We start from the raw sequence: 12,866 nt of genomic DNA, 5'->3' as shown, positions 1-12,866 counted from the left end.
AAAATTAGGCTTCCAAAATGTTACATCAAGAGATCTTCAGAATCACAAAGGGAAAAGCACAAGTAAAAATATGTTACATTTTTTTTAAAATACAAATAAAAATTAACAGCTGTTTACATGCCAGACAGAGCCTTTTAAAAAAGAATAATTTTGGTATTAAGTTAGAGGAGAGGCTTGGGTTCTATGTGCTCAAAGTCTTGTGCTTTTGCCATTTTCTTTAAAAATCAGCTTGTGGGTGTGAGTTTCCTGTTTTAAAACCAGTGCAATGCTTTTAAAACATTTTTTTAATCCACACCAAACCAAAACACTAAAGGTTTTGCCAAGCAAAATCTATACATCTCCGGCTGAAAGAACCGCAGAGAGAGAGAAATCCACCTAACTCGGAATTTCAAGCTATCTGGCTATTCTTTATGTTCCTTTTCATTTAAACAACAACAACAACCAGCAACAGCAAAACCACCGTCATGTCAATAGCCCACCCTGGATCGAGACCTTATCCCTGAGGTTTTGCCGGCTGCCCCCTGCTAAGCACAAACTAACAAATCAATACGGCTGTCCTTTCCCAAACTAAAATGAGTCATAGCATTCAGTAATGAAGCTGTGTCAGGCATTCCAAGTTAAAATCCTCTCCTTGCATCCTCAGCCTAATTGTCGAGAAAGCTTTTATGCCGAGAGTTGGAAGGGATCAGGCAGAGCAATCCAGCCCTCCTCTCAGACCACAGACCAGATTTCTGGTCACCGCTCTCGCCTCGGAGCTGCAGAACCCGCCTCCTTGTCTGCGGCTCTGTCACAAGGGTGAATCACTGGGGGCTCTGCATAGCAAGCGAGGCCCTGGCCTCCACCTTCCACACTCGCCTCCCTGGAACAGCACCCTGCGGTGCCCCCTCAACACCCTCTCCACAAGGTTTGGCCTCCTGACCCTAACCTTGCTATGTGAACAGCCTTTTTTTATTATTATTTTACCCCGATGCCTCAGCAGTCATCAAAAATCTCTCTTTCTGATGCCATGAAATGGGATGAATTTCTGCAAATTAGCCTCTGGAGCACAGGAAGATTTTACAAGTATGTGTTTAGAAATGATTCAGAGTTTGGGGGGGGGGGATAAGATCCAACAACCTCAGCATAACTTCCTAAGGTTTTAACCCTGAAAAGTTGGCTCTTTAAAAGAATAAACTTCTTACCCCCTACTTTTAATATATATATTGACTAAGAATCTGAAACATAGGCTTTTATTCACGAAGCCTTAACTGTTTACCTCCCACAATCCAACGTGGCAAATCGGTTTAGGGCTCCGGGAAAATAAAGGGCCATTTCTTTCACCAGCACACACACACACACCACACACACACACAGAGAGAGAGAGAGAGAGAGATCTCCTCACATCATTCCCAGAAAGAAGGGGTGAAATCCACACACCACATTTTGCAAGCACAGAGAGATTTATTTTAAATTGCGTTTTCTTGGCATAATTTCAGCCGGGGCCAATTGATGCTTAGCCCCAGCACCTCAACCTAGGAATGTGTAAGCAATGATAAAGAAAAAAATGCTGCTAAGCAGGTGCAAAGTGTCATTCCTCCCTACTGATTAACACGGGAATTTGTGCAGAATGTATTCAGAACCAACAACGGCAGAAGAAGGGAACGAGTAACAAAAGATGAAGAGTCTCAAAACTTCCCTGATTTTTTTTGCAATACTGTACTTCCCATTTTTGGCTGAGCTGAAGATTCGGCAGTCGTGTTAATCTCTGTTTTGGTGATTTCATAACTGAGATGAGGAGAAAGTGTGTGCCTGATCAGATGATACTACTACTACTACTACTACTACTACTACTAATAATAATAATAATAATAATATATCACTTCATGGGGTTGTTTTCCTGGATCACATGTGACCATCACCATGCTTACAGATGCACCCAGAGCATAAAGAGCAATGGAAAGTTATATCTGCCTCCAGGACTTGTAATCCAGTGCTATACTGGTTCTGAGCTCAATTCAGCCACCATGGCTCTTGAGAGGTTACCCCATCATCAAATGATAGCTGGGTTTTCATTCATTCCACAGAAACTCCTATCCAGCAACAACAGGAATGTCATTTAGTTATTAGACACCCCTTTCCTTTCTGCCACTTAGGGCAAGATATCTGTTTTCGAAACATTGTGCTTTTGTTCATATTCTAGTTACAATTCTTCTCCTTTATGGCTATGTTTTTTATTGCTACAGTTCACAAAGAATCTTCACAAATTTTGTAAACTTCTAATTCTTTCCTCCTTTTTTTTTTTAAAAAAAAAAAGCAGCCAAAGAACGACTTGCAAACACCAGCGGTCTCTCTCAGATCTAAGTCAGAATGGTTCATGTCTCTCTGTGTCACTCCGACCACTTGCGTTTGAATGGGGTCAGTTCACACATGTACCTCAGAAGTTAAATTTGTGTACATGCGTGTGTGAATGAGGCTTGGAGATCTTGCCTTTTGATGTTCTTTCTAATCCCTCTTTTGAGGATTGCCGCTGCTTCTCACTATTGTGAACAGTTTCAGGTGTGTGTGTGTGTGTGTGTGTGTGTTTAAGCATCTCTTAGTACTCAGGCCATCAAGTATACATTATATTCCCTGTAATTTAATGCCACATTTTTTTTCTGTTGTGTGCATTTTTATCTACAATCATTGCTGAATTCAGGTAAGACTCTGTACTGCATTTTTTCTTGAAAGAAAAAAAGGGTTCCGTTGTGTGCATTGGGAAGTATGACTGATGTCCTTGGTCTGTGGAAATGGGCATTTCAGCCTCCTTCTGATGTGGTAAAACTGTAAATGTGCTAGATATATGGAGTTGTGCTTGCTGGGGGTTGAAGATCTGAAAGCGACTTGTGAACATGTTCACTTTAATATATATACAAGCATTCCCATAACTGGGAACCTGGACCATGGAAAAAGTGTGGGTCTAACAACTTCAACATGGTTATCATTTTATAACACCTGAAAAAGAACTTTTTTCAAAGAGGGAAATGCGGGGGTGGGGCTAATATTAGAGGCCAGGTGCCACCAATTTTCTGAAACGGGGACTTTTTGGTGGTAGGACCACAACTGCAGACTAGTCTTTTCAAGTAAATAGAATTGGGACACTGACCTAGATTTTCTTTATAAATATGAACATATTTTGTTATTCTCACAGCTCCCTTTAATATCTATAAAACTGACTGTTTTGATCTCTTAACAGTTTCACCTGCTTTTGTTTGAATTTTGTTTTGTTTGTGTTAACCTTCACCGCCTCTCCAAAAGATTCACTTAAACATAATTTTCAGAGAAGCACTTGGTGAATTTCAAGAGAATCAGAGGGGGTTTTGATGGGAGAAAACCCACTTCTCAGGGTGAAATCTACACCCTGCTAGATTTCACTTCAGGTTAATATTGACAGAATATTAATATTGAGGAATATTTACAGAAGCCAACATTTTAATAGGATTTGGGTCACAAGAGAAAAACACAGCTCCTTAGAATTTGTTAAAAAATAATAATTCTACCACTTTTTGTTGTTTTTTGTTTTTTTACATTTTGTTGGGTACTTTGGGCAATTTTTTAAACAGACTAAAGAGGATGCCAAAAATCTTGTTTGAAACTGGGATGAGCTGAAAAGCAGATTAATTAATGTTGAAAACAGTGATAATGCAGAATCAGTGAGCCAGCTTTTAGGAAAGTGTCCTGAGGAGAAATCATCTCTGTATGAATTACATAAATGTGTGTGTGTGCCTTTACCAGAACAGAGTAAGTTATTCAGAATCAATACATTTTCTCTGTTTTCTAGAGACTGGCCGAGATTGAAAGATGAAGAAATCTCAAATGCTGAACACGGTATCAGGAAGCGGGGGGGGGGGGGATGAGAGGAAAAGGGCTGCAGATTTAATAGACATTGCTTCAATTATAAAAATTTTCCAGGAATGTTTTGAGGGAAGGGGGAAAAAAAAGATCAAATATGTCATCATAACTGGGGGGGGGGGATCACTTTCAGAGAGTCGAAAATTCCCCTCTGGCCAGTGTCCTATTTTAAGCCTTTAAGAAATAGTAGTTGAGCCCATGGGAGAAAGCTCTTGCAAAGTTATAATTTCATGTGATTTGAAATATGGCACCTGAAGGCCTCCCAAACCGGATCACTTAAAATAAATAGGGGCTCTCTTCAAGAGGCATTTGTCCTTACAGTTGCCTGAACACGCATATGTGTTGTATACAAGCATATGCATTGATGGAAAGAAAGATATAGAGGTAATGTCTCAGATGCAAACACAAAAAGGTGTTGTTGTTGTTTTTAAGCACCAGACATTCTTAAAAACCCCTTCTTGCATTTCCACCTGAGATTCTCTCTCTCTCTCTCTCATATTGATTTATTTGAGATATTGATATACCACCCTTTGCCAAATGCACACAGGGTAGTTTACAGCACACTAACATAATAAGCAACATATCCACATAACAAAATAGCCATTTGAAAAACCTGCTATATTCACAATAAGCAGCCATGTCAAATCATTCATAAATGATTTCAGTCATCGATAGCTGCATCCAAAAGTCATCAACAGAATACAATAAAGAAAAAATTTTGGAATGGAAAAAAGGAAAAAATTCTAGAGAAAATAAGTGAAGGAGAGAAAAAGCTGAGAACTAATCCGAAGTCAAAAGAGGTGCTAAGAGAGATCAAATTTCATCAAGCACAATATTCGAAATTGATTAATCAAGAGATTGAGTGGAAAATTAAACAAATGAAGCAGAGATCGTTTGAATCAGCAAATAAATGTGGAAAGTTGTTAGCTTGGCAATTGAAAAAAAGACAAAAGCTAAACACAGTCACAAACCTGGAGATTCAAGGAAAAATAGTTCAGAAACCAGAAGAAATAAGAAAGTGCTTCCACAGATATTTCAAGGAACTTTATGCACAGGGGCCTCAGAAAGAATCGGAAATAGACCAATTCTTGAGGACAAATGGACTATCTAAAATAAGTCAAGATAAAAGATCAATTCTCAACAGTAAAATAACTCAACAGGAAATTGAAGGTGCCATCCAAAATATGCAACTTGGCAAATCTCCAGGCCCAGATGGTCTCACCTCCAAATATTATAAGACTTTGAAGGATTGTTTGATACAACCGTTGTTGGAGGTTTGCAACCAGATTATGGAGGGGAGAAGGGCACCGGAAACGTGGAAAGAAGCATTCATCACATTGATTCCTAAGTCAGAGAAGGAAAAGACTCAGCTTAAGAACTACCGTCCCATCTCACTCCTGAATGTGGATTACAAAATATTTGCAGACATTTTAGCAAGTAGACTTAAAAACGTTTTAAACGAAGTAATTCACAAGGACCAAGCAGGCTTTCTCCCTGGTAGACACATGTCTGATAACACCAGGAATATTATTGATATATTGGAGCTGTTGCGAATTAGAAACACAAGGGCTGCTTTAATCTTTATTGATGCGGAGAAAGCATTTGACAACATTTCTTGGATGTTTATGAAGAAAAACCTGAAGGGGATGGGAGTGGGACGGGGGTTTGAAAATGGACTAGAAGCAATTTATTCAGAGCAAAAAGCCAAGTTGATAGTGAACAATGTGGTGTCGGATGAACTTCTAATTGAAAAAGGGACACGACAGGGGTGCCCTTTATCCCCTCTGTTATTTATTTCTGTTCTGGAGGTATTGCTGAATATGATTAGGGAGGACCAGTTGGTGCAAGGTATAGAGGTCGGAGCGAAACAATACAAACTGAAAGCCTTTGCAGATGACCTAGTCTTGACAGTACAGGAGCCAGTATCTAGCACAAAAAGAGTTTTGGAACTTATTTTGGAGTTTGGTCGGGTGGCGGGATTCAAGTTAAACAAACAAAAAACTAAGGTTTTGGTCAAAAATTTGACACCTACAGAGATAGAGGGGTATCAGAAAGAGACAGAGCTAAGTGTGGTTAAAAAAGTGAAATACCTGGGGGTATACTTGTCCACCAAAAATTTAAACCTTTTCAAAGATAACTATGAAAAATGTTGGTTGGAAATTAAAAAAGACTTGGATATCTGGTCAAGATTGAAACTTACCTTGTCAGGCCGAATCGCAGCTATAAAGATGTGTGTTTTGCCAAAAATGCTATTCTTATTTCAAACCCTTCAGGTCGTGGACAGAATGGAATGTTTTGGAAAATGGCAGAAGGATATTTCTAAGTTTGTCTGGCAGGGCAAAAAGCCCCGAATAAAATTTAAAATACTAACCGACTCAAAAGAAAGAGGGGGGTTTGCCCTGCCGGACTTAAGGTTGTACTATGAAGCTGCAGCCTTCTGCTGGTTGAAGGATTGGTTCCTGTTGGAAAACACCGATGTCCTAGATCTGGAGGGGTTTGATAATGTGTATGGTTGGCATGCATACTTGTGGTATGACAAGGCGAAGGTTCATAAATTGTTCAAAAACCATATTGTCAGAAAATCAATTTTTGCCGTTTGGATGAAGTATAAGGATTTATTAGAAAACAAGACCCCGAGGTGGTTATCACCTGTGGAAGCCAAGATTTCTAAAAAAAAGCCCAATATGGAGGCCTATTGGCCAAAATATTGGGAACTGATTGAAAGAGTTGGAGACAATTGGAAGCTCCAAAGCCAGGATAAATTAAAAGGTAAGGTGCGAGATTGGTTACATTATGCTCAAATTCAAGAGGTATTCAAAATGGACAAAAAAGTGGGTTTCCAGTTGGAGAAATCGAAACTGGAGACGGAGTTACTAGAACCAAAGACTAAGGTACTTTCGAGGATGTATGACTTGCTGCTTAAATGGAACACACAGGATGAGACAGTTAAATCTGCTATGATAAAATGGGCACAGGATGTAGGACACAACATTATGTCTGAGGACTGGGAAAGGTTATGGAACACCGGTATGAAATTCACGGCATGTAGTGCCTTGAAAGAGAACATTATGAAAATGGTATACCGGTGGTACATGACCCCAGTCAAGTTGGCTAAAATATACCATCTTTCTGATAATAAGTGTTGGAAATGCAAGGAGGCAGAAGGGACATTCTTTCACCTCTGGTGGACCTGCCCGAAAGTAAAGGCCTTTTGGGAAATGATACATAATGAGTTGAAAAAGGTATTCAGATATACCTTTTCTAAGAAACCAGAGGCCTTTCTTCTGGGCATGGTGGACCGGAAGGTGCCAAAGAAGGACAGAACCTTGTTTATGTATGCAACCACAGCAGCTAGGATTCTTATAGCAAAGTTCTGGAAGACACCAGATTTACCCACACTGGAGGATTGGCAGACGCAGCTGATGGACTACATGGAGTTGGCAGAAATGACCGGCAGAATTCGAGATCTGAGCGAAGAAACAATGGAGGAGGACTGGAAAAAATTTAAGGACTATTTGCAAAAACATTATAAGTTGTTTGAGTGTTAAGATTGTGCACGATTAAGAAACGTTATGCTTCTGCAATTTATTTTAAGTAAATGATAAAGTAAGTATTGATGGAAAAAAATGAGACAAACTAGAAACAAAATATTATGTTTATTAAGAGTGTTAAAATTAAATTACAAATTTTTGAAATTGGTAACATAATAAATACAAAGGTATAATAAGTTGGGAAATAAGATAACAAATTGCTGAATTGGTTAGAATGATGAACGCAATGCTGAGAGGATGCGAGGAGGTCCAAAAAGATGTTGAAAAAATTTTATAATGATCTTTTCTTTTTTTTATGTTTTTCTTTATATATATGGAAAATGTTTCTTGTATATTGTTGTCCAAACAAATTTGTTCACCTATGGAAAGAAACGCAATAAAAAATTTTTATAAAAAAAACAAAAAACAAAAGTCTTCTGAGAGAGGTGCACCTCCAGCTATTTCTGAAAGGAAAACAATGGTGTGGCTATTTGCACCTCAGTGCAGAGAGCTAGCCAGAGCTGGAGAGCTGGTACAAAACCACCACCACCATCCCAATAGGGTTATATTTTGTGTAAGCTGCTTACAGGTAGACTCAGCATCTGGTCAATGGGAAAGAAAATACTAGAGGCTAGACTATAGAAATCAGACTACCAAGAAGGGGTAGGGGGAGATGGTGGTAATTTATATTGGGTAAATTGGGCATCAACCATGAAAACACACCTTTGAGTTTGTGATTATGGTAGCAGTGTTCTGGATTTTGCTTCAAGGCAAAATTCACAGCCAGTGTGTAGGTTCCTGCATGAGGGGGGCAGCAATATCAAGAAAAGAAGGATTTTGAAGTAAAAACAATAGTTTCAACAAGTCTAGTGAGATTTCTTTGGATGCTGGCATCCAAATGTTATCGTGCAAATGTGCTATTTAGCAAAGTAACAGTCCTGGTGTGTTACTAGAGATGAAAATATTTTTTTCTATTTCTTTCTTCTCTTTGGTCCCATGTTTCCTTCTGACACTGTTTGGCTGGGGAGAATTTCTCAAGTTAATTTCATGGTGCAGGAAGTTAGGATCATAAGAAACTGTCTTATAACAGGCCAGGCGGATAGTCCAAGTATCTCATTATTATTGCCTATATGGTCTTACAGCTCCAAGCACTCAACTAATGTAGCATAAAAACAGAAGAGTGTTCTGGATCAGGCCAATGGTCCATCTCGTCCAGGCATAGGCAAACTCGGCCCTCCAGATGTTTTGGGACTACAGTTCCCATCATCCCTGACTACTGGTCCTGTTAGCTAGGGATCATGGGAGTTGTAGTCAGAAAAACATCTGGAGGGCCAAGTTTGCCTATGCCTGATCTAGTCCAACATTGTAATCTTACAGTGGCAACCAGAGGCCCATGGCACAACTCCTGTGGGAATGAGTTCCATAGTTTAACGATGCACTGCATGAGTAAGTACTTTCATTTATCTCTCCTGAATCTTCTAGCACTCACCTTCAATGGTTGTCCATGAGTTCTGGTGTTAGGAGAGAGGAAGAAAAACTTTTATCTATCTGCTTTCTCCATGCCATGCATAATTTTACAAACTTCTATCAAGTCGCCTCTTGGTTTCCTTTTCTCTAAACTAAAAAGTCCCAGACGCTGCAATCTTTCTTCATAGGGGAGCTTCTCTACCCCCTTGATAATTTTGGGAGCACCTTGCAGGATTGGTGCCCCCCCCCCATCTGCTAGCACGGAGAACACAGATTACTGCTAAGCAATATTCATGGGATTTTGGTATGTATTCTTTTCTTTTCTCCCCCTTTTTAGTAATGATTTCTGTCCCTCTAAGATCTATCAGGATGACAAAATGTGACAATTTTAAGGTAGAGAATATTTCCTTCAAGCAGTGGGGGGAGGAATCAAAGATAAATCCTAGCCTGGTTCTTCCACTCCCCCCTCCCTCTCGTCCTATTAGTTTTTTGACAGTCTGCTTATGGAGATCTGGCTTGTCAAGATGAAAGTCACCTCTGTCTCTTTCTCAGAGCTATTTCAGTCTCTTTTAAGGAGTTAAGTGCACTGTCAGTTGCTAGGAGCGGGCGGGGGTGGCGGAGGAGGAATCCTCTCCACCACACGGAAGTCCTGTAAAACTTCTTAATTTAGTAGAATAAGAGAATGTCTCTGATTCTCCCCCATCCAGTCTTGCTCCCAAGTTTCATTTGCACCAATTGCTAAAGCAAGGAGAGGTGTACATTTCTCTTGAGGCAAACAGGGACCCAGCAAGGAGGGGTGGGAATAGAGTCCTGTCTGCCTATGGAAAGTGGGAAGGGAAATTGAGGGAAATGAGGTTACAAGCAAGAGATGAAGGACTCAGCATCAGGGTACTCGAAGGACCCCAACATCTACAAGCCACAGCCAGCTACAAAAAATAAAATAAAAATAAAAATCAGACATTCAGAATGTCAGAACAGGGGTTCCTCTGAACATATTCTGTGCCCAGGGCTTTTAGTATCAAAATTGCACTGAGTTCACAATCCTCCATTCACACTCAATTCCATTCTAGGTTAGCTTTCTTCTTTTCTACCGTCCAATTTAGCTGGGAGAATTTGTTTTCTTGTTGCTTTTGTTTAACAACCTTGTTGATCCACAGCAGATCACTCAGAGATCTACCAGCAGGTCCCAATCTACCTGCTCCAAGTTATGCCACCTATGCATATATACTGTAGGCATCATTCAGGTTTCATGGGGTTGTACTCAATGCTAGTCTTACTCAGAGTAGACCCGGTGAAATTAATGACCTAAAGGAAGTCATGTTCATTAACTTTGATGGGTCTGATTTTGGTAAGATTAGCATAGTGAATAACTGACAATAGATCAACACTTTATATCTATTGTAAAAAAACAACAACCCTGGGCTAGCAGCAGTTCTCACATTCTGTGATATCGAACTGGCAAAAGCACTTTTTATTTTTGCCTCTCACAAACCTGATACAAAATCAGCTTCGATGAGTAATCAAAAGTCACAGGATTATGAAGAAGACCACACAAAATCTTAGCAGGGTAAATGAAGGAAAGGGGGGGGGGAGAGAGAGAGAGAGAGAGAGAGAGAGAGAGAGAGAGAGAGAGAGAGAGAGAGAGAGAGAGAAGCAAAAAGGTGTCTGCATGTTGAGCTGGTTCCTCTGAGCCGAAGCGAAAGCAACGAGGAGATTTAGCAGCTGTTCCTTGTGGCAGAAAATCTTCCCTGATTGTTGGCGGAACGGAGGCCTAGAAGTGTCAGACAGATACAGCTGATCCACAAAGATAAATCCTGACCTGCAGGGCCCACAAGATGTGCATGCAGTGCCTGTAATTTTGTCATGGTCCAAAAAATAAAATAAAAACAACAAAAATATATATGTCAAAAGTCATGAAGACCCAGGAAAGATGAAAGGGAGAAAAGTCACTGACAAGTTTTCAAGTCATCAAATGACCCTTGAAGCTCTTCTATCTTTCTAATCTGATTTTCTTAAGGTCTGCGGAGCCATTGCGATATTAGCCAGCCCCTAACCCTGGACTTGCAAGGGTGCTGAGGCTGGTTTGCCTGCTTGCCTGTGTATATGTGAACATTTCTGTGTGTAAATTCATTCTCAGCGCTACGATTCCTCTCCTTTTCTTCTGTTCACACATTTATAAATCACTTTCCCACATGAATCTAAGGCATATATAAACAAAGACATGTCTGGTTTTGTAGTTGGTAGGCAGGAATAATTTGCCAAACCCTTGGCACATCATGGTGTTAGCCGGGTGCATTTTGCTCAGTGGGTCAAGTTGTGCAGGCCAGACATAAAGATCTCTTTGCTGAGAACTTCCCCTCTTTTTCAGGCATTTATATATTAAATCCCTCGGCCCTCCCATCAATCATAGCCCCCTGGGTGGTTCACAAATATCAATGAAATGCACAAATAAAATCCAGTCGATAAAAACAATCTCATTACAAATAAGAAAACTCATAAGATGGCATAGAAGTACCCCCATAAAAACAGGCCTGCATAAAAGGAGAACGAATATATATATATATTTGTCGTAGTCATTAGGAGTTCAATCAATCAATCTCTTCATTATGGTCAATGATCCGCATTGTTGTTATGAGTTATAAAAAGGAATTACCCCCAAAATTGTAAGCATACACAGGGTTTTGCTTTGTTGTTGTAGTGTGGAGGAGGATGTCACAATTAAATCTGGACTTTTTTCAGAGCAGGACTTTCAGGGTGGAATCCCAGATACACATATACATAACTACATGTTGAAGGTATGAAGAGATTTTGGAGAATGGAAAGGACTCTTTGGAAAACAATGCAAGAAGTCTTTGACGACCTGATAACTGGAATGAAAGAAGGCATCCATTTCCACTCTGCCACAAAATTATTTGGATGCAGCGTTGCTTCTGTTGCACTGCAGTTTGGCTTTTTTTGTGGAGAGGGGACCACATTATTCTTCTTACTGTCAGCTACAGTGAAACTTTATGGAAGTACGTTATCATTATATCATTCCACACCATTCATTTCAATTGAAAAGGGGGGAAATCGTTCCTTTGTGTTACATAGTGTTTGTGGTCTGAAAACAAAAAAAGCTGACATTTTCTGGATTGATTTCTGTTCCAGATATGGGGGTGAATATGTGGTCATCAATAATTTTCACTCCCATTTCTGTTTTTATTGGAATTGTACAGCATTCTTTCCTGGGAGTCATAAAAATCATAGAATTATAGTGGTGAAAGGGAGCCTAAGGGTCATCTAGTCCAACTCCCTGCAATGTGGAAATCCCTGACAGGCGGCCACCCAACTTCTGTTTAAAGACCTCCAGTGAAAGAGTGCCTACCCCCTTCCCAGGTAGTTTGCTCCACTGTCAAACAGACCTTAGAATTAGAAAATAATTCCTAATGTTTAGTTGGAATCTCCTTTCTTGTTATTTGAATCCACTGGTTTGGGTTCTTTCTTCTGGAGCAGTAGAAAACAAGCTAACCCCATGTTCCCTTGGACAGCTCTTCAGATATCTGAAGATGGCCTTCATATTTCCTCCCAGTCTCCTCTTTTCCAGGCTAAACATACCCAGCTTCCTTAACCATTCCCCACAAGGCTTGGTTTGCAGACCCTCTATCAGATTGGCTGCACACATTCCAGCTTGCCAATATCCTTCTTAAACCGTGGTTCCCAGAATTGGACACAGTATACCAGGTAGGGTCTGATCAAGGTAGAACAGAGTGGTGCTATTACTTCCCTTGATCTGGACAATAGTCTTCTCTTGATGCAGCCTAGAATCGCACTAGCTTTCAACAGAGAGTGCTGTTGTGTTCAGGTTCTGCTTGCAGGCATCTGGTTAGCTGTTGTGAGAACAGGATACTGAGCCTTTGGCCTGATCCAGCAGGCTCTTGCTATGTTCTTATGGACCACAACTCCCAAAGGGAAGGCTGAATTAGGACGTAGGAAACTGCCTTGTGCCGAATCAGGCCATCAGTC

General features: G+C 40.2%; 1 long non-coding RNA gene across 1 annotated transcript; it reads left to right on the top strand.

Moving 5' to 3' along the window:
• The first annotated feature begins 1,020 nt into the window (after positions 1-1,020).
• On the top strand, positions 1,021-11,742 carry LOC308573461. The gene is made up of 3 exons (XR_014002097.1): positions 1,021-1,062; positions 3,797-3,843; positions 11,604-11,742. It is a non-coding gene; the product is annotated as an uncharacterized lncRNA (long non-coding RNA).
• The last annotated feature ends 1,124 nt before the right edge of the window (positions 11,743-12,866 follow it).

This window comes from Podarcis bocagei, assembly GCF_964188305.1.
Source record: "Podarcis bocagei genome assembly, chromosome: 14".
Lineage (NCBI taxonomy): Eukaryota > Metazoa > Chordata > Lepidosauria > Squamata > Lacertidae > Podarcis > Podarcis bocagei.
The sequence above is the reverse complement of the archived record's forward strand: the minus strand, read 5'-3'. Positions and strand labels throughout refer to the sequence as shown.